We start from the raw sequence: 22,859 nt of genomic DNA on the forward strand, positions 1-22,859 counted from the left end.
TTTAATTGTAGGCTAATATCTTCACATTTCATTGCATGTAAATTTTCATTGTTTTGTTTATTTACTTATTTCAAATTAATTCAAGGAAACAAATCTTTAGGTTACATTGTTCACACTGCCAAGGTAAAGTTCAAGGTGTAGGAGAGCATCCACCATGATGGGGAGGGGCATGATCAATGCCCTTGCATTGTGCACAGTAGGTGAGATCCTACCAAATACCCTTCCTCCTCCCTCTGCTCGCCCTACTCCCTCCCCTTTCCTCTCCCTCCTCATTTCTGTCCCTTGCTGGACTATATTTGTGTTTGATCATTTGTATGAATGTTAAATGCTTATATATTGGTTTCTTTCTCATTATTGAGATATTTTACTAAGAAGAATGTGTTCTGACTCCATCCAGATAAACATGAAAGATGTAAAGTCTCCATCTTCTTATGGCTGAATAGTATACACATACCATAATTTGTTGATCCATTCATGGGTTGATGAACATTTGGTTTGCTTCCACAACTTGGCAATTAATAATTGAGCTGCAATAAACATTCTGTTGTAAAAAATGACTTTGTGGTAAAATGATTTTTGTTCTTTTGGGTAGTTACTTAGTAATGGAATTACAGAATCAAATAGAAGGTCAACTTTTAGTTCTTTGAGAATTCTCCTTACTTCTTTCCAAAAAGATTGTATTAGTTTGCATTCCCACCAGCAGTATAAAAGTATTCTCTTCTCTCCACATCCATGCCAACATCTGCAATGTGGGACTTTGTGTTGTGGGGATAGTCTTACTAGAATTAGGTAATATCGCAAAGTGATTTTGATTTGCATTTCTCTGATGATTAAAGATGATGAGCATTTTTCCATGTGTTTGCTGGCCTTTTTCTCTGTCATCTTCAGAGAATTTTTTGTACAAGTCTTTTATCCTTATAAAAATGGGGTATTTGCTCTTTCCCTATGGATTAATTTGAGGTCTCTGTAGATTCTAGTTATCAGACTTTCCTAGATTCATAAAATGTAAAAATTTTCCTTTCCTAAGGCTATTTGTTTGCATTGACTGTAGTACCCTTAGCTGTGCAGAAGCTTTTTAGCTCAATCAAGTCCTATTTATTATTGGTGTTGCTGTGATTGCTGGGGGGAGAGGGTTCTTCCTCATAAAATATTTTCCCAGGCCAATACTTACAAGTGTTTTCCCCACACTCTCTTTTAGAATTTTTATTTGTTTTCACATCTTAAATTTAAACCTTTTATCCAACAAGAATCATTTTTTGTCAGAAGTGAGAGGTGTACATCCTGTTTCACTCTTCTACACATGGCTAACCATTTCTCCCAGTTTGTTAAATAGGGACTCTTTTCAACGTGCATGTTTTCGTTAGACTTATCAAAGATCAAATGATGATATATGGCTGAATTCATCTCTATATTCTCTATTATATTTCATATATCTACATCTCTATTTTTCTGCCAGTACCATGGTGTTTTGATCACTATAGATTTGTGGTATAACCTGAAGTCTGGTAACACGATGCCTCCAGATTTGTTTTTATTTCTAAGAGTTGTATTGTCTATGTGAGATTTTTTTCTGATTCCATATAACATTAAGTACTGTTTTTCAAATTCTGTAAAGTATGACATTGGTGTTTTGATGGGAATTGCATTAAATCTCTAGATTGCTTTGGTAGTGCAGACATTCTAGCAATGTTGATTCATCCCAACCATAAGCTCGATATGTTCTTCCATTTCTTAACATCTTCTGCTATTTCTTTTCTCAGGGTTTCATAGTTCTCTTTATAGAGATCTTTCATGTCCTTTGTTAGATATATTCCTAGGTATTTTATCTTCTTTATCACTTCTTTAAAAGGAAGAGTCTTTTATTATGTTCTCAGCTTGACTGTTGTTGGTATATATGAAGGCTACTGATTTGAAGGTATTGATTTTGTGTCCTGAGACACTGCTATGCTCCTGACCACTTCAAAGAGCTTTGTGATTGAGTCTCCTGGGTTTTTCAGACATAAGATCATGTCATCCAAAGAGAGCAAGAGTTTGACCTCCTCTGATCCCACTTGAATACCCTTGATCTCCTTCTCTTGCCTGTTTGCGATGGCTACGACCTCGAGCACTATGTTCAAGAACAGTGGAGACAATAAATATCCTTGTCTACTTCCAGATCTGAGTGGAAATGCTTTCATTTTTACTCAATTCAATATGATATTGGCTGTGGGTTTGCTGTTGAAGGCCTCTATAGGTTTAAGAAATGTTGCACACAAGTCTATTTTCTTAAGTGTTTTAATGATGAAAGGATGCAGATATTATGAAAAGACTATTCCGCACCAATTGAGAGAATCATAAAGTTTTTGTTTTTTATTTTATTTATGTGGTGAAATATATTTATGGATTTACATATGTTGAGTCACCTTGTAACCATGAGATAAAACCAACTTGATCATGTTGTGCCACTTTCTTAATGTGTCATTGTATTCTGTTTACTAGGATCCTACTGAATTTTTTTTCATTGATACTCATTCATGATATTGATTTACAGTTTTCTTTCTTTCTTGGCTCTTTCCTGGTTTAGGGATCAGGGTGATATTTGCTTTGTAAGATGTGTTGTGGAGGACCCTTTCCTTTTCTATGTTTGAGAATAGATTATGTATTATAGGTAATAGTTCCTCTTTGAAAGTTTGGTAGAATTTTTATGTGAAACCATCTAGTCCAGGGCTTTTCTTTTTGGAGGAGATTTTGTATATTTGATGTTATTTCACTATTTGATATAAGTCTATTAAAATTCCTCATTCTTTCTGGTTGAGTTTAGGAATATGGTGTGCTTCTAGGTATAGGCCCATTTCTTCTACATTTTTGTATTTCTGAGAATAGAGTTTTTTTATAGTAATTGTGGAGGATCTTTTATATTTCTGTGGTATCTGTTGTTATTTCCCCTTAATAATTTCTAGAAGAAATTATTATAGAAATTATTAAAGATCTTTTGTTTCTGTTTCTGATTAGTCAAAGTTTTATCAACTTTATTAATCTTTTCAGAGAACCACCCTTTTTTTATTGATCTTCAAAATGATTCTTTTGCTTTTAATTTCATTCAATTGTTCTCTGATTGTGGCTAAGTCTTACTTTCTGCTGGGTTTGGGATCAGATTGCTCTTCTTTTTCCAGTTGCATTAAAACCCCTAGAGGGCTAGTCTAGTTATGGCTGACTTCCTCTCTTTCTGTTTTACTGAAGAAGGCTTCTACTGCTATGAATTCCTCTGCCTTTGCAGTATGCCACAGGTTTTGATAGTTTGTGTCTTCATTAGCATTTTATTCCAGACATCTGGTTATTTAGCATAAAGTTATTTAGCTTCCATGACTTTATTGGAATATGAAGATTTCTGTTGCTACTGACTTCAAATTTTATTCTGTGATTGTGTGATTTATTCTGTGATCCAAGCAGATACAAGGAATAATTTCCATTCTTTCAAATTTGTTGATATTAGACTGTGTCCTAAACTATAGTTAGTTTGGGGTATGATCCATGTCCTGAAGGCATGCATTGAGGAATGCAAACTTTTTTATGCTGAAATATTTTGTATATGTCTATGTCTATTTGTTCTAGGGTCAAGTTTAAGTCCATTATTTCTTTGTTTAGTTTCTTCTTAGAGAAACTATCTAGAACTGCCACGGGGTATTCAAATCTCCAACTATGATAGTGCAGGAAGATACCATATTGTTCAGATCAGTTAGGGTTTATTTTAGAAATCAAGGAGAGCATTCAGGTAGGGCACATAAATGTTAATTATCAAAATCTCTTCATGTTGTGTCTTTGGCTTGCCATCCCAGGCTTTTCTTATTTTTTGTTGGTTTAAAACCAATTGTACCAGAAAATAAAATTCAGACCCAGGCTTTCTTTTTGATTTCCATTTGCCTAGATTACTGTTTTTTATCCCTTCACCCTGAGTCTTATTTTATCCTTTATCTCTCCTAGAGGAGGACAGATACCTGGCCTGAGTTTTTTTTTATCCAGTCAGCCAACCTGTGTCACATTAGAGAAGAATTTAAGACATTGTCATTGATTGAGAGAATTGATAGCTATGGTAGAATTTTTGTCATCTTGTTCTTCAGAGATCCAATGCATATTGTTTAAACTTTTCAACATAGTGGAAGCCAGGCTTTGTTGTTTAAATTTTGAGTAAGTTTTCTTTGTGAGGACTGTCATGCTGGCCATTATGAAGAATATGTCTGAGTGCTTCCTAGAGGGCTAGTCTAGTTATGGCAAATTTCTTTAACATATGGAAGTCAGTAAAGTATTTGATTTCTCCATCACAAATGAAATTCAGTTTAGCAAGATACAGGATCCTGGGATGAAACTTATTTTATTTAAAAGATTAAAGGTCAGAGGCTCCATCCAGAAGGAGAGATAAACAACAGAAGATTCTCAAGAAAGCTGATGGTTTGGAGCTGATCTAAGAAAGAAGATTGAGGAATGCACATCACCCTTGCAGAGGCAGGCTGCAACCCCACGGAAACAAGCTATAGGTTCAAAACCCATCGCCAAGCTGACCTGAGTCCTGTCCCCCATGAGAACGGCTCATACTGAACTTTCTACAAAAAAGAGAACAGAGTTCAATCTCATTTTTACCCCACGGGAGAGAGCCACTATTAACAGGATCTCCTTCCCTAAAGAGATCCCAGATGTGAGCCTCGGCTTCCTCCTGCCCAACGTAAAACTGAACACATACCTGCAATTGTGAACTCCCAGCCCACCCCTCCATCCCTACCCCATGTTTTGGAAGTCTATCCCCTGTGGAGTTCAGATTGTTTGGGCAATTTCTTGAGAGGTATGGTCATGGCTTTGGGCTCTATATGTCTGTTCTAAAACAGCTACATGGGCATGAAGTCGGGATTGCAGACAAAGGGCACCAAGCAGGAGAGGGAGTAATGTGGCCCACAGCAGAATGAGGCAGTGGCAGTGACAACAGGGCTCACACCCTGGGTCATACTTTGGAGAAACATTTCCTATTTTTTTTGGCAATCAGAGGGAGCCAGGCCTCTACCCTGAAGGGAGCCACATGTCAAGCAGAACTGGGATAAAAACACAGGCTCTGTGAACTGGGAATATGCCTTCGGTGGTACCTGCCTGGGCAGGATGAAGCTGGGACTAAGATAAGAGTACCCGTGCAGTTTTGGCACTCACTGTGCAGTGTGGCGGGGCTGAGGCAGAGTCCCAGCTTTTGTGGAATCAAAATATGCCCAGCCCACAGTGTAGCATAGCTGGGAAAGAATCTCAAACTCTGTTAGAATACACAGTGACAGCACCAGCCTTGGGTGGGGCTGGGACAGAGACACTCTCTCTGAGCTCTAATTGCACCCAGCCCACTGCAGAGTTCACTAGAGACAGAAACTGCAAACTCCACGAGAATACACATGACAGCAGCACCAGCCCGGAGTGTGGCTGGGACAGAGATGTATCCTTCTCTGAGCTCTAGTTACACCCAGCCCACCACAGAGCACAGTGGAGACAGAGGCAGAAAATCCATGAGATTACTCATGGCAGTGGCACCAGCCTTGGGCAGAGAAGCTACTGAACACTACAGGGAACCAGGGAGCCCAGATTCAGACCCATGAGGTTACTCTGGTGGAAGATTATAACACACAGGAGACTCTGATCTTCCTTTCCTCAGGCAGACCCATATCCCTGTTGCTTCCACCTAGTGAAGGGACCAGGGCTGTAGTCCTGTGGGCCTACCAGTGGCAGGGTGAGGCTGCAGCATAGGGCAGGGAAGGAGGCACCAATTCCTCTGGCCTGACTATTGGCCTGAGTGAACCTTCCCATCCCCTTGACTACCAGAGAGAGCCAAACTCCAGCATTTTGGGTTTCTGGGTCCAAATTGCCTGTGGAAACCTACCACCAGGTTACTGATCACTAATCGAACTCTCACAGTTCAGCAGTGTTTTGTACTGCCTGGGATAATTGCTTTTGGAACTATGGATTTGGGCAGTCCACACGGAGACCATCCAAAATTGAACAGAGGTTGTGTTGAACTGAGAGGGACTGACCCCTCCTACAATAGGTTGCAATACATGCTGGAGAGGGGTGAGGGATCTTAGGTTCCGGTACCTCCCCCTAGCTGAGATTTTATCCTTCTCTTATGAGTCAGTAGCATAGAAGACAACAAGTAAGAGCCGGCTAGCTCTATCACACCAATTTGCTTCTCAGTTTCTCTAGCTGCAGGTCTGAAAGGGACGTTTGTAAAGCTAAGGAAAAACCACAAGCACTAATCACTGCTCTTTGGTAAAGGGCTAGTGAACGACATTCGTGGAACCCCAAATTCAATCACACCCTTCCAGTTTTAATACCCCAATACAGAAATTAAGCATGAAGCAGAACCAGAGGAACAACTCTGGCAACATGAATAATCAGAGAAAATCAACTCCCCAAGGAATGACAAAAGGTATATGTCAGAAGATGTTATTTATAAACAAATGGTCAAAATGTTAGAAGTATAATTCAGAATTTGGATTGAAAATAAGATGAATAAATTGGAGGAACAGATGGATATAGAAATCTAAAATGTTGTACAAAAGTTGTCTCAAGACGTAAATGAATTCAAAGACAAATTTATCAAGGATATGGATGTAATGAGAAATCAGATAGCAGAGCTCAGTGAAATGAAAAATTTATTCAAGGAGCTCCAAAAGTCAGTAGAATACCTCCATAATAGAAAGATTTTTTTAAATCGAAGACAAAACATATGAACCCACCCAAACATTCAAAGAGGCAGACAGATGGAGAGCAAAACTGATCTTTCCCTGAGAGTGTTGTGGAATATTCCAAAGAACAAACCTTCACCCTGTAATATTTCCTTAAGGAAAAGAGGATGGTTCTAGAAAGCACAGATTCTTTACTCTAAGAGATTATGGACGAGAATTTCCCAGGCATTGCAAGGGATACTGAAATTCAGATAGCAGAGAGTTTCAGAACCCCAGTATGTCTCAATTCAAAAAACACATTTCTAGGCACATTGTAATTAACTTCACCAAAGTTATGACTAAGGAGAAAATTCTGCAAGCAGCTAGGCATAAGAAAAGCATTACATGTAAAGGGAGAAATATCAGAATTACTGCCGATCTCTCAGACAAAAATTTCCAAGTCAGAAGAAGTTGGTCTTTAACCTTCAATCTCCTAAAACAAAATAACTTCCAGCCCAGGATCCTGTATCCAGATAAAATAAGCTTCAACTATGATGGAGAAATCAAATACTTTGATGACATACAGATGTTGAAGAAATTTGCCAGAACCAAACAAGCTCTCCAGGATATTCTCAGTCCCATCTCCATCATGACCAGCCAAATGGTCCTGGGGCAAAATAAACTCACCCTGAAATTTTGAATAAAACCTAACTTTTCCACAGGAGGGTAAGGACTAAAAATAAACACTAGACATTTGATAAACATGACACCAAAAACACTATCATGCTTTTTAATTCTCTCAATTAATGTGAATTGCTTAAATTGTCCTCTATAGAGGCATAGATTGGCTGACTAGATACATAAACCCAGACCAGATATTTGTTGCATAGAAGAGGCGCACCTTACCATAAAAAATAAAAATAGACTCAGAAGGGATGGACATCTATAATTCAGGCAAAAGGAAAACAGAAAAAAAGCAGGGGCTGCATTTCTATTTGCAGATACAATAGGCTTTAAACCAACAATAGTAAGGAAACATAAGGATGGGTACTTCATATTTGTCAAGGTAAACACCCAACATCAAGAAATTTCAACTATTAACACTTATGCACCCAACCAGAATGCTCCTCAATTTGTAAAAGAGACCATAACAGACCTGAACAGACCCTTCCTGCACCATAATAGTTGAAGATTTTAATACCACTTTGGCAGTGGTGGACAGATTCTCCATGATTAAACTAAGTAAAGATATTTTGGACTTAAACCTGACCATAGTACAATTTGACTTAAGAGACATCTAGAGAACATTTCATACGAATAAAACTGAATACATCTTCTTCTCATCAGCCCATGGAACTTCCTCCAAAATTGATCACATCTTAGGTCACAAGTCTAACCTCAGAAAATGTAAAAGAATATAAGTTATTCCTTATACCTTCTCAGACTATCACAGAATTAAAGTTGAACTCAACAACAACAGGAATCTCCATACTCATACAAAGTCTTGGAAGCTAGATAACCTTATGCTGAATGATAGCTGGGTCATAGGGGAAATTAAGAGGAAAATTACTCTTAGCAAAGTAAATCAAAAATGGAAAAAAAATGTATCCAGTGTACTCAGCTCTACTGTGAAACTAATTTATAGCTTTCACATGAAAGCTGTAACCCAATTATAGCCTCAGAATATGGGGAAAGGGGAAAGATGAGATGAGTGGTGGATAGGTAATTGGTGGGACCACACCTACGGTGCATGTTACAAGGGTACTTGCAAAACTTACTAAATGTAGAATATAAATGTCTTAACACAATACCTAAGAAAAAACCAGGAAGGCTATGTTAACCAGTGTGATGAAAATATATCAAATTGTCTATAAAACCAGTGTATGATGCCCCATAATTGCATAAATGCACATGGTTATGATTTAATAAATAAATAAATAACATTGCTCTAAGTGAATCATGGACCTATAAGTAAGGGCTAAACTACAAATGTTTAGAAAGAAAACATAGAAGAAAATTCATGTGACCTAGGATTAGACAAAGAGTCCTTAGATAGAATTCAAAAACCCTAATCCATAAATGAAAACTTTCATAAATTAATCCGCATCAACATTAAAAAAGATTGTTTATTACAAAGGCACTATGTAGGAAATGAAAAGAAAGCCACAGATTGTGGGGAAAAACACAACTCACATATGTGCATATCTGTTAAATGACTTCTATCTAGATGTATGAAGAGCTGTCATAATTCAATGATAAGAAGATAATTCAATTAAAATGTGGGTAAAATATTTGAACAAATATCTTCCTTTCACTAAGGAATATGTACAAATGTCTAATAAGCATCTTAGCAGATGCTTCACATCATTAGTCATCAGAGACATGCAAATTAAAACTACAATGAGATACCATCACACACGTACTAGAATGGCTGTAAGCAGTTAAGGGGTTGGCAGATTACTGGGCCATTATTTTTATAAATAAAGTTTTACCACAACACAGCCACTCCCATTTGTTTATGTACCATCTATGACTGCTTTCATAGTATCATAGCAAAGTTGGGGAGTTGCTACAGAGACCGTAGTGGACTACAGATTCTAAAATATTTACTATCTGGCCCTTTACAGAAAAAATAAAAGTGTTTGTGAGTTCGTGGTAGGTAAATTACACCTCAGCATTGCTGATGCAAACATAAAATGCTATAGCCACTTTGGAAGACAATTTGGTGGCTTCTTAAATGGTTAATCATAAATTTACCATATTATATAGCCATTCCATTCCTAAGTAATGAAGAGAAATGAGATGGCATGTCCAGATAGACTTACATAGGAATGTTCACAGCAGCACTATTCAGTACAGCCAAAAAATGGAAAGAACAAAATATTCATCATCTGCTAAACAGAGAAGTAAAATATGGTCTATCCATACAAAGGAATACTTTTTACTGCTTATACATGCTATAACATGGATGAACTACAAAAACATTATGTTAAATGAAAGAAACCCAATGCAAAACATCGTGTATTATTAATAATATTGAATTATTTCATATATATGAAATGTCCAGATAAGGCCTTAAATCTAGAGACAGAAAGCAGATTAGTAGCTGCCAAACTGTAAGTGTAGAAACAGGGATTGACGACAAATGAACACAAGGTATCTTTCAAAGGAGTAGGGCGCCGGCCCCATATGCTGGAGGTGGCAGGTTCAAACCCAGCTCCAGCCAAAAAACTGCAAAAAAAAAAGAGTGATCAAAATATTTCAAAACTAGATTATGGTTGTGAGACAAGGTAGCAAATGTAAGAAGTCATGTTTGCTCATTTATGTTTGCCTACATAATTTCACAAAGCCTCTGTCTCTATGACAATGTGCAGCTCTCTCGAGGGATGCTTTGAAGACAAAACAGGATAGAGCACACAGCCCCCCACATATCTTGCCTCAGTTACTATATTTCTTTGTCTGGTTTTATAAATGTAATTGATGTATCTGACCATCACTGGTTAATTCTCATTCATATGACTATAGATTTTCGAAAGTGGTAACAGGTACATACGTAACCAAAGTGTAGAGCTTCTTTGATGAATCTTCATCCTCATTACTTTTTCTGGACAACTGGACATGGGTGTGGTATGGGATATTGCTATTCCTTTGGCCCAGTTTTGCTGAGCCTGGTATCTATGCACACATCTGGAGTTTTCATCTTCTTCATGGCAAATTTCTGGATCTCTCTGAGTGCCTGAGGTCAGCACTTCTTGAAGCCCACTCCATAGAGGTGCTTGTAAATGTTGACTGTGTATTCCTAGAGCACAATCTCATTGATAGCAGAACTGCCCTTCTTCTCATCACCCTTCTTTGCGGGAGCCAGCTTGCTGGGCTCAAATTAGAAAGAAAGGATACAAGGGATTGTAGAGGAAAGCAGCAGTCACAAGTCCCTCTGTTTCTTAAAAGATAAGATGATGAAATGAAACTACATTAGAACAATTTACTCCCTCAATACATAAGAAACGAGCAATAAGTTGTAAACACTGAAATTCATATACATACACATACATGTGCACACATGTGTCCACAGACATTATTGAAATCAGCCCAACTAGACTGGTGGCCAAGAAAAGAACCAGAGAGGTCTGACGCAAATAGAGAGGTCTAGCTTGGCTCAATATCTATCTCTAGCCTATCTGCCCTATAGCCTCCTTGGTGAATTGATAAAATCCTGAAAATGCTGGCTAATGTCATCAAACCTGAAGTGATGTAAACTGAATGAGAATCTTTATCTTTTAGTTCTTCTTACTACACAGTATATATAGCTCCTAGAGAAGAATAGAGGTGGTAAAAAATGAAAATGACTCTCAGACTAAAGGGAAATTTTCAGAACTACCCATTGAACTGGAAAAATGTTCCAAATAAGAAGAAACCCTAACAGACAATTCATTTTAAAAAGATTGTTTTAAAGTCCACTGAACAAAGGCCACCAGGAGCATTTCTATAATAAAAAAAGTTGGTTCATTTATCTTGCTGCAGCAAGGTAGAAAATACTCTAGAGCAGTGTTTTTCAACACTTTTTATCTCACATCACACTTGAACCTATAGTTAAAATTCTTAAATTATGTTGATGAAAAACAAGAGTGAGAAAAAAGATTATGGGCTTGTTGCCCGTAGTTCAGTGGTTAGGGCATCGGCCACATACACTGGAGCTGGTGGGTTCAAACCGGGCCCAGGCCTGCTAAACAACAATTAAAACTACAACAAAAAATAGCCAAGCATTGCGGCAGGTGCCTGTAGGCATAGCTACTTAGGAGGCTGAGGCAATAGAATCACTTAAGCCCAAGAGTTGGAGGTTGTTGTAGCACTTTACCAAGGGCGACATAGTGAGACTCTGTCTCAAAAAAAAAAAAAAAAAAGGAAAGAAAGAAAGATTAGAAAGATTATACTTACTGTGCTTTGAACTTCTTTCAAAAATAATTTAATTAATGATTTTTAAAAATTTTCACAGCATACCGAAGATAATCTCCTGGTACACTAGTTAAAAATGACTAGTCTAGAGAAACTCCCTCAGGAAAAAGAAGCTGAAAGGAGCTTCTCACAGGATTTGGGCTTGTGCTAGATTATCCCAAGAAAAATTAAAAAAGTGAGGATCAGTTGAGGACTGAGATTTTCAATAAATTGGGGAAATTAAATGGCTACATAACCTATCAACTTTTATATCAGATATAGGATTAAACCAAGACTAAAGTTGTCATTGGTAAAGGAACAGTAGTCACTCAGGTTACTCAGAAGATAGGGATGTTTTATTATTTCCATGGTTGCAAAATGGTTTTATCTCTGTCTTGTTCCAAACATAGTCACAAAGTGGCCTTGTCTGTATCTTATTTATATTCTAGAAAGTATTCTTTATGTCAATTTGAGAATACCATGAACTGGTTGCTACCTGCTAAAAAGGAAGCTTCATTCTATCTCAAGATGATTTACCACCATAGCAGTAAGGAAAATGCAAATTCCAGCAATAAATACCCTTCAACTTACAGTAGATTGGCAAAAATTTTAAAAATGGTAATACCCATTGCTAAGGGAAATGTAAGGAAATGATGTTTCTCATACACTGAAGACAGAGAATGAATTGTTACAAGTTTTTAATGTTATTATTATGGAGTATTTCCAACATATATGAAAGAAGACTGGCTCGGCACCCATAGCACAGTGATTACGGTGCCAGCTATGTAACCCAAGAGTGGCAGGTTCTAACCCAGCCTAGGCTAGTTAAAGAAGGACAATTGCAACTAAATATAGCCAGGCATTGTGGGTAACTGTAGTCCCACCTATTTGGTAGGCTGAGACAAGAGAATCCCCTAAGCCCAAGAGCTGGAGGTTGCTGTGAGCTGTGACTCCACAGCACTCTCTAGAGGATGCCATAGTGGGACTTCGTCTCAAAAAAAAAAAAAATAGGATAAGACAATGGATACACAATTGGACTTCCATAATAACAGTTTCAACAACTATGAATTCATAGCCATTCTCATTTCATCCATGTTTCCATCCACTTCTTTCCCTTGAGTATCTTTCTGAAGCCAATTAGAAGCAAATTATTTTATCCATAGATATTTTAGTATGTATATCTACCATTACTTCATCTACAAAACCATAAAAATTCCTTAATTTAGTGAAAGGTCTACTTACTGTTCAAATGTCTAATTGTATTATAAATTCCATACTTATTTGTATATTTTGTTTGAATCATGATTCAGATAAAATCCACTCATTTATATTAGGTGATATGACACACAACCTTTTAAAGTAATATGGCCTTATACACTAAAAACAAAAATACACATATCCTTTGATCTAGTGAGTTTAATTTTAACAATCTATGGATGAATGTATGAGAATACTTATTGTGACACTATTTGTAATGACAAAAAACTTGAAAGCAACTTGAATATGCGGAATTGGAGGAAGGGTAAATAAATATGTACCAATATGGTAGAAATAACTGTCACCTAAAAATTATGTTATCAAAAAATTACATTTAAAAATCTGAGGCTGTTGATCTGGTGGCTGCCATGGTGACTTAAGCAAAATTACTATAGCTGAGAAATATATATATATATAGTTCGTTATCTCACTTTAGTAAAAGCAAATGACAAATTCACAATCTTTTATATATCTTTATGTGTGTGTTTTTGTGTGTGTGTGCGTGCGTGCATGTATGCATGTATCTATTTATCGTTGGAAATGCTTATATGGAGAAAGAAGAATGGGCTTACATACCTAGGCAAACAACATTTCTGGGTGCCCAACCCTTTTTGTTTCCTGTTGCACATTACTAAAAATAAGAGTTGTCTTGGGCCATACAGTAAATACACAAACACTAACAAAAGCTGATTAGCAAAAAAATAAATAAATAAATAATCTATGCATACTTTTCATGACATCAGACACCACATACAAGCAAAAAAAGTCCTCACAAAATTAACATGCAGCCTACAGGCAGCAGATTGGACACCCCTGTCTGGTCAAGGAAAAATGTATAAGTCAAAAGCACAAAGGGACACAAAAATAAAAACAGATTATAAAAATCAGAAAGTATTTACATTATACATTAAGTGAAATGTATAAACCGAAACTCTAGCCACAATATTGTTACAAGTATGTAAAGCAGCATATGCATACAATGATACCTAGGACAACAGAAGACTTGAGTTTTACATTTTTGACTTGGATGTCTGTTTTCACAAGATTAATGTTCTATATATCATTACTCAAATGCCTATTATAACAAAAATAAGAGCACATCAATTTTGTGTGTTTGACTTTGTTTATCAATAATATGAATGCAAAAAATGTTCAGATAATTCTGTAGAAAATTGATGTTAAGTAACTTCAGTAGTTTGCTAACTCAAGGCAGACAACATACTACTTGTACTTGTAGCAGATAAAACTACTCCCCCCAAGAAATCCTGGAATGCCTAGTTTAATACAGTGTCAGCTGATAATTTCTAAAAAACTAAGTTATGCATTATGGCCATTAATGCAGTTTGGCCTCAATTAGTGTCCTATCCCAACTATAACTCAAATAAAAAAAATGTAAAAGTATGGCACGCTATATTTCCTACTGTACTTACTGCCAATAAACAAGTTGTTTGAGATAAAGACAGGATTTGTGCAATTCATCCCTTCCTAAATTATTTCCTACATTATTCTAATGTAATGTATTGCTTTGAACAGTCTCTTTGGAGCACCACTTGCCCAGGAGTCCATTGGCCCCAGAGGAAGTTGACTCAATTCTCCTACTACTTGTCCTCATTTAATTAAAATTCGTGAATTACCATAGTGCCAAATGTTCCTTCAAATGCTGTGCACCAAATCAGACAACTGTAAACAGAAATATAAATCCAATGCTGAAACTCTGTGGCTGTAAAATGTTACAGAATGTGCTTATAATCATTTTTAATACTCCTATTCACTCAAAAATGATTAATTTCATTTTTTTTTACCCTAGAATTTGCAGATTCCCAGAAGTTCTGGGTACTCAAATAGAGAAGGAGAGTTAGGATTTTAATAAGCTTATTGATGAAAGCCACTAGGATAATAACGTCATCAATTAGCCTGCTAGTTGAATTCTACTTAAGAACTGATTGATGTTGTAATTCAGATTAACTATTTAGTTCCTCTTTTTTTTTTATTTTTCTCCTGCTCCCACACTTGAATAATTTCCCCATCAAAAAATGCCATTTTGAATATTTGGACAAAAAATTGAACTTTAAATCAGCAACTCCACTTCTAGAATTCAAATTTTAAAGAGGCATTCAGTCCAGAGTACAAAGATATATGCCTACAGGTGTAGGATAATACTGTAAATATGTTCATTATTTAATGCCTACTGTAATAAATTAACCAAGCAATGTAATACTTTAATTAATCAGTGTTAATTATCCATAGACATTCTACTGTTAGCTATTGGAAAAGATGAACAGCAGAGGAGGCAGAAAAGTCATTGTATATGAACAGATAGTTTAGAGGAAAAAACTCAAATGGCCAACGAACATTTTAAAAGTAACTCCACACATAATGAAGCAAATGCAAATCAAGACAAAATACAATCTCAAATTATTCGATTAGTAATTACTAAAAAGCTTGATGACCAGTGCTTGAGGAATTCTGGCAAACAAGCATTCTCAAAAACTTGTTCAAATGTTTTTTAGTGCAACATTTCTGGATGACAATTTAGTGTTTCTATCAATATATAAAACACATATGTCCTTTAACCCAGTTCCCAGTACTTAAAGATTTCCCTATAGACATGAAGGCAATAACATAATTGGTAATAGTAAAAACAAAATATGCGACAAATAAAATCCTATGAACAACCAAACATCCATTGTAGAAAAGCAGTTAAATAACTGGTGGTACATCCTCACAAGTGACTTTTTTATGCAAGCTGTTAAAAAGAAAAAGATATATTTATACTGCATTTAGAGAATGATCCCCAAGATACATAAAACGAGAAAAGCAAAGTAAATAATTGCATATAGTAATTAATTGTAATTAATTAATTATTACAATTGTAATAATTGTAATCTTTTCAAGCAAGAAACAGAAATTGAAAAGCAATAAGTATATGCCATAGTTTTATATATTTTCAAACATTTCCAGGAAATGAATAAAGGAATTCAGTCTTGAGAAGAACTAGGTAAGGGAGAGTGGCTTTCAACTTTTCAGTTTCTAACTTTTTTGTAGCAAGAATTTTCTAATTTCACAGATGTGTTGCTTTTAATTGTATAAATTGCTCAGTTAGGGGTATCAGGAATGGGAGAATGTGGTACAATATTTTGTTAGGTTCTTTATGCTTTTCTATATAATAATAAGAGAAAATTTCATACTATTTTAAAAACATGAGCCAGTAAAATTGATTTTATATGGATATATATTTAAGACAGAGTCTCACTCTGTCGCCCTGGGTAGATTGCTGTGGTGTAATCATAGCTCACAGCACCCTCAAACTCCTGGGCTCAAGCAATACTCTTTCCTCAGCCTCCCAAGCATCTGGGACTATAAGTGGCTGCCACAACACCCAGCTAGTTTTTCTATTTTCTGTTTTCTGTATGCAACAAATAAAACCTTATAAACAAACAAATATCCATCATACAAAAGCAGTTAAATAATTGGTAGAGATGGGGTCTCACTCTTGCTCAGGCTGTTCTTGAATTCCTGAGTTCAAGCAATCCACCAGCCTCAGCCTCCCAGAGTACTAGGATTACAGGCAGAGCCAAGGAGGCCACTAACTCATAGCCTTGTGTACGGTTCCAGCTTCAGCCTTTGGAAAGAAGGCATTGGTAAATCCTTCTTGTAACATACTCCGGATTTCTTTATATTTAGCACAGGTGGGGGTCTTGCTTTTGTGCAGACTGGTAAGGAGCTCTTGACTTCAAGGAACCCACACAGACCAGCCCACCAACTTCCTGGAGCTGTAGGTTTGGTTAAAGGACTCCAACAACCACCACGATTTCTCCTGCCACTCTCTAACTCTCTTACTATCCTTTTTCTCTCCTTTTCTTTAATTTTTTTCTTCCATTCCCTCTTCTTTATTTTTCTCTTTTTCTTTTCTTTTTCCCTCTTACTTTTTTCTCATCTTCCTCTTGGCCTTATACCAAAGGCCACTTCAACATCTAAACTCTGGGACAAATCATTTACTTATTTATTTATTGAGACAGAGCCTCAATATGTTGCCCTGGGTCGAGTGTTGTGGCATCACAGCTCACAGCAATCTCCAACTCCTGGGCTCAAGCGATTCTCCTGCCTCTGCCTCTGAAGTAGCTGGGACTACAGGTGCCTGCCACAGTGCCTGGCTATTTTTTGAATTGCAGCCATCATTGTTTTTGGTGAGCCCAGGCTGAATTCAAACCCACCAGCTCATTTATTTTCTTAGCTAGCACCTGTGGCTGAATCCTTAGCTGCTTGAGCCACAGGTGCTGAGCCTAGACAAGGAATTTATAGCAAAAGAGAGAGATAACAGGAAAAAAAATAGAAGGAAAGAGTTAATGAGAAGAAAACATTAGGAGGAACAAACAGGAAAATTTTGGCAACACAAAAAACCAGAATACAGCAACTGCATCCCCCAAAGGAACATGAGGTAGAAAACACAGGGCATTCCACAAGGAAAGAATTAATGGAAATGAAAGAAATGGAAGTTAAAATATGAATGGCAAAAATAAGAAAGAATTGATGAGCACATGGAAAAACAGAACCAAAAAAAAGGACAAAAGCTATAAAGAATATAGAAAGGATATGGCATAGCTTAAGGCCTTAAAAGAATCAATCATGGAACTTAAAGATGAAGTAGAAAGTATCAATAACAGATTAGACCATGGAGAAGAAAGAATCTGAGAGCTATAGGATACAGCTCTTGAGCTAACCCATCCAGTTAAAGAGGCACAAAAGAGGACAGAGAAAGCAGAATATTTGCTCAGAGAATTATAGACTTCATGAAGCATTCAAACATACAAATTACAAGTATTCCTGCAGAGGACAAAGAATGTTCCAAAGGAATGGAAGTCCTATGTGTGGAGGATATCATAAATGAAAATTTCCCAAGTATCACTAAAGATTCTGAAACACTCCTTTTTGAGGGATATCAAACTCTGAGCAATCTCAACACAAAGAGAGTATCTCCAAGAAACATTGTAATGAACCTGTCCAAAGTCAAGGCAAAGAGAAAATTCTGCAAGCAGCCAGATTAAGTGCCAATTGACCTAAAGGGCAAGATCCAGCAGGGTGATAGTTGATTTTTCAGCTGAAACTTTCTAAGCCAGAAGAGAATGGTCAGCCACATTTATCCTTCTTAAAAAAAATAATCTTCAGCCCAGAATTCTGTATCTTGCTAAACTAAGCTTCAAAATTAATGGAGAAATAAAATATTTTGCAGATATGCAAATACTGAGGAAATTCACCACAACAAGACCAGCTATAGAGGAAATACTTAGACCTATTCTGCACACCGAACTTCACAATGGATCATCAAAGCAAACAAGCACAAACTAGACAAAGCCTGGCTTCCACAATAGCACAAAGGATAAAACTAAACAATGGACCTTCTCTAAATAAGATGAAAGAACTCCACCACACTTATCAATTCTCTCAATAAATGTAAATGGATTAAATTTCCCACTGAAGGGGCACAAGCTGCTTGATTGGATTGAAAAGCACAAATCATCCATATGCTGTCTCCAGGAGGTACACCTAACCTTGAACAACAAAAGAAGACTCAAGGTAAAGGGTTGGAAAACAATATTTTAGGCAAATGGAAACCAGAAGAAAGGATGGATCACAACCATATTTTCAGATACAAGGGCTTTAAAGCAACAAAAATTAAGAAAGATAAAGATGGTCACTTCATGCTGATCAGGGAACAATACCTCAAGAGGACATTTCGAATTCTAAATAGTTACACACTCAAGTTAAATGTTCCCAGATTTATGAAGCAGGCATTGATTGGTCTGAGCTATATGATACACTGCAACACCATAATAGCTGGTGACTATAATACCCCTCTGGTTGAACTGGACAGATCATCTAAACAGAAACTAAACAAGGCACTTAAATTCAATCATAGAAAAAATGGCCTTAATAGACATATACAGAAAAAAACATCCCCAAATAAATGAATATACATTCTTCTTTTCAGCCCATGGAACATATTGTAAAATACATCATAATGTAGGTCACAAATCAAACCTCAACAAAACTTTAGAAATTGAAATTGTACCTTGTATCTTCTCAGACCACGGGGCAATAAAGATAAAACTTAACTCCAAAAAAATTATCCCCACACAAAGACATAGAAACTAAACAACCCTATGCTGAATAACATCTGGAAGAGATACAGGAGGAAATTATTAAACTCCTCAAACATAACAGCTATGGAGCTACAAGTTACCAAAACTTGTGAGATACTGCAAAAGCAGTCCTAAGAGAGACATTTGTCATATTCAATGCATACATTCAAAACACAGAAAAAGAGCAAATCAACAATCTAATGAACCATCTTAGAAATGGAAAATGAAGAGCAATTCAATCCCAAATCTACCAGAATAACCAAAGTTAGATCAGAAATAAATGAAACTGAAAAAAATAAAATAAATAATCACTCAGAAAATTAACAAAAAGTTGATTTTCTTTTGAGCAAATAAATAAAATAGAAAAACTTTTGGTCAGGTTTAGTAGAAATAGAAAAGTAAAAGCTCTAGCAACCTCAATCAGAAGTGAAAAAGGAGAAATAACACCAGATACCACTGAGATATAAGAAAATTATCCCTGACTAGTACAAGAAACTATATGCCCAGATTTGACAATGAGAAGGAAATGGAACAATACCTGGAATCATACTGTCTCCCTAGACTTAACCAGGAAGAAATAGATCTCTTGAACAGATCAAGCACTAACACCAAAGAAACAATAAAAAATATTCCAACACAAAATAGTCCTAGACCAGGTGGTTTCACACCACAACTATATAAAACCCTCAAAGATAAACTTGTACCTATGCTATAGAACCATTTTCAAAACATTGAGAAAAAAAGGAACTTTCCCTAACATGTTCTATGAACCAAATATCACCCTGATACCAAAACCAGAAAACGACCCAAATAAAAAGGAGAATTAAAGATCCATTTCACTAATGAATATTGATTCAAAACTACTCAGTAACTTCTTACCCAATAGATTACAGCAACACACTAAAAAAATTATATACCACAATCAAGTAAGTTTCATTCCAGGTATGTAAGGCTGGTTTAACATATGCAAATTTGTAAATGTAATTCACCGTATTAACAGAAGCAAAAACAAAGGCCACATTAATGTTCACAGCTATGATTTAATAATTAAAAAAAAGTCCATATGATCCTTCCAATAAATGTAGAAAAAAACATTTCATAACAGGGCAGTGCCTGTGGCTCAAAGTAGTAGGGCGCCAGGCCCATATTCCAGAGGTGGCAGGTTCAAACCGAGCCCTGGCCAAAAACTGCAAAAAAAAAAAAAAAAAAAATTTTGAAAACACTCAGTAGCCTTTTCTAACAAGAATACTTAAGATCTTCCTGGGGTGGGAGCCGGATAGCCGGCGGGAGGGCCACTGAGGACACGCCACCAGTGCCTCCGTCCCTGTGAGCCTGTTCCAGGAGGCCCAGGGCTGCCACAGTGCACAGGAGCCAGGGCCTGCCTTGCAGGCCTTGAGGGAAGGGGGTGCCTTGCGGTGCCGCCTGCGTTCCTAGGGCACCACGGTGCCACTGGTGGCTTCTGCAGTGGCAGCTGCAGCGGTGGTGGCTCGGCTGCAGTGGCAAAGGCGCAGGGCACGCCTCCATAGTCTGAGCTGGGCTGCAGGCAGGAAGATGTTCAAGCCCAGCGCAGTGTAGGCCACAGTGGTGGCAGCGACGGCCCAGGGCCTAGAGATGGTGGAGCGGAGGGGCTGTGCAGGCTCCACAGCCACAGGGAGAACGCATTTCCTGGGCAATCAAAGATCTATTCCTACAGGAGTCCGAAAAAATTCTCTGGAGTGCTTTACCCCCTTCAGGAAGAAAATTCAGTTGCACATCTCGATGTCAAATACCAGGGGAAACCATTAGATGGAATCTACAGGTGACGAGAAGAGAAAAGAAATCCTGGAAATGCAATATGGAATACCATGAAGTCTGAAGAACAGATCAAAGATGACAGAAAAGGTCCCCTGGCACCTTTGCCAAACCAAAAGTCTGAAGCAGCAGAGCCTCCAAAAACTCCAACCTGGTCTGGTGATTCTACCAATGCAGCAGTTGCCAATCAAGCTCTGAAAAAGCCCATCATGGGCAAACAGACCCCTCGGGAGAAAGCTCAAGGAAAAACACAACAAAAATGCAAGCTCACAGATTTCTACCCTGTCCGAAGGAGCTCCAGGAAGAGCAAAGCTGAGCTGCAGTCAGAAGAAACAAAGAATAGATGAATTGATCGAAAGTGGGAAAGAAGAAGGCATGAAGATTGACCTCATTGATGGCAAAGGCAGGGGTGTGATAGCCACCGAGCATTTCTCCTAGGGTGACTTTGTGGTAGAATACCACGGGGACCCCATCAAAATCACCGATGCCAAGAAGCGGGAGGCTCTGTATGTGCAAGACCACTCCATAGGCTGTTAAATGTACTATTTCCAGTATCTGAGCAAAACCTACTGTGTGGATGTAACTGGAGAGACAAATCGCCTGGGAAGGCTGATCAATTCTAGCAAGTGTGGGAATTGACAAACCAAACTGCACACAGGGATGGCATTACCTCACCTCATCCTCATCGCCACCTGAAATATTGAGGCTGGACAGGAGCTCTTGTATGACCATGCCGACCGCAGCAAGGCTTCCATCAAAGGCTACCCATGGCTGGAGAATTAGCTGATTGGCCCGTCGCCCTCCTTCCCTCACCCCTTCTTCTTCAAAGGACAAAGTGCCCTTAAAGGGAATTGATTTTTTTTCTTTTCTTTTCTTTTTTTATTGTTAAATCATAGCTGTGTACATTTGTGCAATCAAGGGGTACAATGTGCTGGTTTCATATGCAATCTGAAATATTCTCATCAAACTGGTCAACGTAGCCTTCGTGGGATTTTCTTAGTTATTGTATGTAGACATTTGTATTCTGCATTTAGTAGCTTTCTCCTCTATCCATTCTAAGATGCACCGTGGGTGTGGCCCCACCCATTACAGAAGGGAGGGGGGAACTCAGGGTGCAGCGAGGGTAATGGGTGGGGAATTGATTTTTTTTTTACACACTTAATCTTAGCAGATGACTTCAGATGATTTTTGAAAAGTATATGCGGATGCCTTTTCACTGTAGTATTTAAATATCTGTTACATGTTTCCAAGGTAGACTTGAACAGATGGCCATATAGTAAGAAAACTTTTATATTCCAGTTGCTATTGTACTTTTCTTGTATACAAGTTGAACATTTGTGCAACCCTGTGTGCAATCAAGGACTCAGCACAGGTTTTAGAGGAAAGAGTCAAACATGAACTAGGAGGCTGGGCAAGTCTCCTGCCTCCAGTGGAAGAGCCAGGACTTTGTCCCCACACTCCCAACATCTATGTTTGGTGGGTGTGAGGAAGATGCTGCCTCCTGAAGCCTGGACGACATGTTTTCAAGCTCTTGTTCTCCTGATATCTCATCAGGCACACATTGAAGTATATGAATATATAATTTTTAAGGTTTCACAGTAAGCTAGTCTTCCCCTCTGCATTCTTGAAAGCTAACTGACCACGTGGCCTTGAAGCATGTTCCATGCAGAGATTTACTCTTCCAGAGGCTACTGCCTTTCTGGGCACCTTGAAGCATCAGGGCAGGAAATCAAACCAGTTGTGGGCAGGGAAAGCACTGCTTACCTACCTTGCCAGGGCAGGGTTTCCTGAAACTGGGTTAATTCTTTATAGAAATGTGAACACTGAATTTCTTTTTAAAAAATAATAGTAATAAATAAAAAAACCCCAGGAAATTAAAAAGAAAGAAAGAAAAAAAAAAACAGAAAACAACTTCCATGTATATAGGTCTTGAAGTGAGTGAAGAGGCTGTGTTATATTGGGGGCTGTTTTCATTTTTGTAGAAGAGATCTGAGATGGTATTCTATTCTAATTAGAAATAAGTTTTGTAATGGGGAAAAAAAAGAACACTTAAGAATGTAGGTATAGGTGGCAC

At 37.5% G+C, this 22,859-nt stretch overlaps 1 pseudogene; it reads left to right on the plus strand.

Annotated features, from left to right (window-relative positions):
- Window positions 1-4,552: 4,552 nt before the first annotated feature.
- Window positions 4,553-21,568, plus strand: LOC128579065 (N-lysine methyltransferase KMT5A-like; annotated as a pseudogene).
- Window positions 21,569-22,859: the final 1,291 nt, after the last annotated feature.

Source organism: Nycticebus coucang, chromosome Y (genome assembly GCF_027406575.1).
Source record: "Nycticebus coucang isolate mNycCou1 chromosome Y, mNycCou1.pri, whole genome shotgun sequence".
Lineage (NCBI taxonomy): Eukaryota > Metazoa > Chordata > Mammalia > Primates > Lorisidae > Nycticebus > Nycticebus coucang.